The sequence below is a fragment of the Berghia stephanieae genome, chromosome 5 (genome assembly GCF_034508935.2).
Source record: "Berghia stephanieae isolate SIO BIC M18660-M18661 chromosome 5, UCSD_Bste_1.3, whole genome shotgun sequence".
NCBI lineage: Eukaryota > Metazoa > Mollusca > Gastropoda > Nudibranchia > Aeolidiidae > Berghia > Berghia stephanieae.
In genome coordinates, this window is record NC_088364.1 from 18,289,599 (window position 1) to 18,294,598 (window position 5,000).

Genomic DNA, 5,000 nt, shown 5'->3' on the forward strand with positions numbered 1-5,000 from the left:
GTGATCGTGGAGTATTCTAGTCACTTCGTTGCGTCCCTATGTAACACATACAACCCAATTCGACTCAGGTGCGAATGAGTACCTGCTTATAGGCAGTGACTGATATATTGTAAGAGTGTAAGTACTAAAGGATGCTCTGCAGTCGACTGGTACTTTGTGAAATGAAAATATGGTTACATTTTATGGCCTTCTCGGGGAACAAGTGAAATATTGCGACGGGCAGATGCTCTATATTTCATTTCTATACACTGTAGGTGGCCATGGGAATAATGCTCACTTATAAGTAGTTTCTTAGATTTGAAAAAAAAACACACAAATTAGAGCCTTAATTTATTAAGTATGAAATGTATTTTCAACATATTTTTTAAACGCCGACGTGATAGAGGAATAAATGAGGCGATACCTCCAATATCGTGTACAAAAATTAACTGGTCTATCTTTGCGTAATACGTTACAATAAGCCATGGTAGGTAGATAGGCCTGTCACCCCTTTGATGGAGATTGTTTGGTTTTTTAAAAACTTTTTTACGCGTTTTTTTTTTTTTAAGTACTTTCAGCAAGAGTTAAAAGGAAGACGGTTGGATAGAAAACAAAAATTCAAAGTTTACAATCAAAAACACACATAAAAGTAAGATAAAGGGGATTGGTTCAAATAAGGAACAGAAGTAGAATCCAAGTGGACCAGTGAGTTTAGTTTGAGATCACATGAAAGTCCTGCCAAGACACAACCCACAGGAGTTCTTTCAGAGGAATACAGTCAAATGCTTACAAAATATGCATTCAAATCTAACCAAAAAAACTATAACAGAGTGATGGTTTACACGGTTTACACGGTAAAAAATATAATCTCCCAAAACTAATACTTTCCATTTGACCGTCTGCATCTCAGTTAAGGACTACAGCTATGGTAATGACAACAATAAATATTCTCATTCCAAAACAAAAAACAGGAGGCAACCTATTTGAAAAAGGAAAACATATTTAGAAAGAACGAAATTGACGTCACTCGGCTTTGTTATTGTATTTAGACAGCCAGTTGAGTGATTATTTATCACTGAATTCTACCAATCATACTATAAACGTTCATAGTTTCAAATAGTTTAGTGTGTTGGTACTTTTTCCGGCTGGCGGATAGTTTGAGTATTTTTACCTAAACGCATAGCATCAAATGGGGTCGAAGACACAGCAAGAGTGACCTCCCCGCCCACCATGAGAGGTCAAAAATCCCCACCTCCTGTGACGGATATCTATTATTAGAACTAGACTGAAACCACAAATCCATACTGTGGAAATACATGTATTTAAAAATTTGGCCAGAAAACTCGTTCTTCAAATATCCATTCCATTTAAATGACCCTCATCTTGGCAAACACTCTCAAACCTGGGACAAAGGAAGACCTCGCGAGGTCCCAGGTTTGAGAGGTTTTTTTTTGTCGGGATGAGGGTTATTTTAATCGATCGATATTTGAAGGACGAGTTTTCTGGCCAATTTTTTAAAATACGTGTTTTTCCAAAGTACGACTGCTGACATGTGAATATCTGTTATATACTATTATTAGAGTTCATTGACATCGTAATCAATAAACACGCCTTATAGAAACAAATAACGGGTATCTATATTAACTTTCCATGTGTTCGAGGTCATTGGTCACATTGCAAATTGTACTCAAAGTGACCCACTTAATGAAAAGTGTTCACAGCTTTTTAAATATCTGACATCACGATTGGTCCTTTGATTCAGCTTGATTCAGCTTGACACATGGGTATGTTTATAACATTTGTAAACAAAGCAGCGTTGGACAGCAACAAATCATGTGATTGATGACCAGGTTGGCGAAAATATGAATATAGATCACTCCCATTAAAACAAACAAATTCTATATGTACGAGCCAATAATCCACACATTAATTGACCAATATAATATGACAGAATAATACGTGACCTATCGTTTCAAAATCGTATTATGTAGGGGTGATCCAGATACTGTTTCTAGCTGAAATAAGCCCCGGCAACCATTGTACGTAGCTTCCCTGACTTCGGACAGAGCTGCATATACGAGATGGAAGTCAGTTTGGACGAATTCAATCCCTCGTGGGGGCAGGACATCGAGTCCTCGAAACTGGGGGATAAGTTGCCAGGCTTTTCCACCAGCAAGAGGAGACATTGGGTGGCTGCCAATCGGCTTCGGTCGAGAACCTGCTTAACGGCACGCTCACTACATCAGTGGGGAATTGCCACCTGTCCAACATGTACCCATGTCATTGTGGTCAAGAGCCCGAAACCGCAGCGCATCTAGTTGAACGGTGCGTTGTGACGAAGCTTCCTGGCGGGTTTGCGATGTTGCACGAGTGCGGTAATGGGTTTGCGTCGTGGAAAGATCGTCATAACATAGTAGTGTGAGACATTGGAAGCTGCTGCCAGGTCCATGAGACCCAGGTACCCATTCACTGCTGGGTAGATAGGAGAGTCAGTAAAATATCAAAATGAGATTTTAAAGTTAAAAGTGACAAGAAATGTGAGCTTTTAGTTTATATAACAACTTAAAGAAACTGTATTTATTGTCCTCTTGAAAACATACAGTTTACTCAAATTAATTAGTTTGTTTTTTTTTTCATTGTAAAATCAATTTTAGCATTTTATATTTCTTATTGGCTGAAGAAGGGTTTTTGAGCCCGAAATGTTCAGTGTTTGGTATTTTGTTATTTTTTTAAGCTGTTATATTCGATTTTTGTTCGTTACTTTTTACAGTCTACAACCTCTAGCAGCTTTGTATTATCACTTTGACGGACCAGACATTTTAAAAACTCTTGACGGTCACCTCCTCAATTTAAAACTGCAATCACATTTTTCAGCGTTTGGTTCAATCCAGTCCAATCCAATCCAATCCAATCCAATCCAATCCAACCCAATCCCATCCAATCCAACCCAATCCAATCCAGTCCAATCCAGTACATTCCAATCCAATCCAATCCAACCCAATCCAATCTAATCCAATCCAACCCAATCCAATCCAATCCAATCCAATCCAATCCAACCCAATCCAATCCAATCCAACCCAATCCAATCCAGTCCAACCCAATCCAATCCAATCCAACCCAATCCAATCCAATCCAACCCAATCCAATCCAACCCAATCCAGTCCAATCCAATCCAATCCAATCCAATCCAGTCGAATCCAATCCAACCCAATCCAATCCAATCCAATCCAACCCAATCCAATCCAATCCAATCCAACCCAATCTAATCCAATCCAACCCAATCTAATCCAATCCAATACAATCCAATCCAGTCCAATCCAATCCATTCCAATCCAACCCAATCTAATCCAACCCAATCCAATCTAACCCAATCCATTCCAATCCAGTCCAATCCAACCCAATCCAATACAATAAAATCCAATCCAATACAATACAATCCAATCCAAAAAAGTTGCAGTTTCATGTGGTGAAGATTGACACAACTAGATGTGGTGGGGTGGCATTGACGTAATGTAAGAGAGTTAGCTTATAGCAAGTGGGTTTAATGAGTTCACAGTGCTTGTATATCAGTTAAACTTGGTCATTATATTGAGTAGTCTAGGACAGTTTTACGTTCCAAAGTTAAAGGATTGGTCATTATATTGAGTACTAGAAAATTACTTTCTTTGATCGGTGTTACTTGGTTATTGGGGATAATAGCATCAAATTATAGTTGGAATTTATTATTTGGGCGTACTGAACGTAAAACTAACGTTTACCAAAAGTAATATTATATCATAAAAGGCGGGGTTTAACATCAATATGTAGGAATTGACGTTTCAGGTTTTTTAATATGATTTGGTCTTACTCTTAGGGGTTGGATTTTAGACTGACAGGGAATTGTCGAAACTACAAGGGGGCGTGAAAATAATGGAACTATGGGTAAACTGATTATAGGGATAAAATAGGATGTTTGGAGTAAAAACGGGATTCTGATTCTACTTTACAATGAGCTGCACTTACCTAAGTTCTAACATCCTACTAAGAATCTTTATTTTACGGACTTAGAAATATTCCACGTATATTGAAAATGGTTACTTAGGCAAAACGACTTAATATTTGGATTGATTTTACGGATTTGGAATTTATGAAACTGATTGAATTATGACCATGCTATTTGATTTGGATTTGGAATTTATCACAACAAATAAACTGTAAGAAATGAAACTTGGAATCTGGACTTTTATTTGAATGTCTTGATGTTGTGCATTCAATTATCATCACCGGCCCTTGAACTCTTTCGTCATTATTAACATCTACAACACAACGCAAAGGATAATACTACCATCTATCAAAAACACCACTATGCGATCATAAGCCATTATAATATATGTGTGCAATTACGCCACAGTAATTTCTATCTATTGGTTTTAAACTGGTCGAGATAACTATAGAATATTGTTATTGGTTGCTCTGACATTTTCAGGGATGCTGTTCCATACGCGAATGTTAATAGGGAAGAACGTCTGTTTGTGCGCATTGATTCTGGAATATGGCACTCCAACAAAATACCAATTTGAGACGACGGTGCACATGATATAATAATAAGAGGTGTGATCTTCCAACATCGCCCAGTCTGCCTCAGTTGAACTCAGTTGTCCGTTGAACTTTTGCACAATAGAACTGACTGTCACACTTTATGACTTGCTCTCAATATGACAGTCAGATTCATGCTAATTAGAACACATCACTCATTTGAGCTTAAATCCGATCAGAATAGGGTTAGATAAATAATCGTAACATCCGGTCGATAGATGACGTAGTACGCAAACATTTAAAGACTTATTATAACGTATTACGCAAAGATAGACCAGTTAATTTTTGTACACGATATTGGAAGCATCGCCTCATTCATTCCTCTATCGCGTTTTAAAAAACATGTCGAAAATACATTTCAAACTAAGGCAATCGTGCTCAAAACGATTTTTTTTTTCAAATCTAAGAAGCTACTTATAAGTGAGCATTATTCCCAAACAGTATTA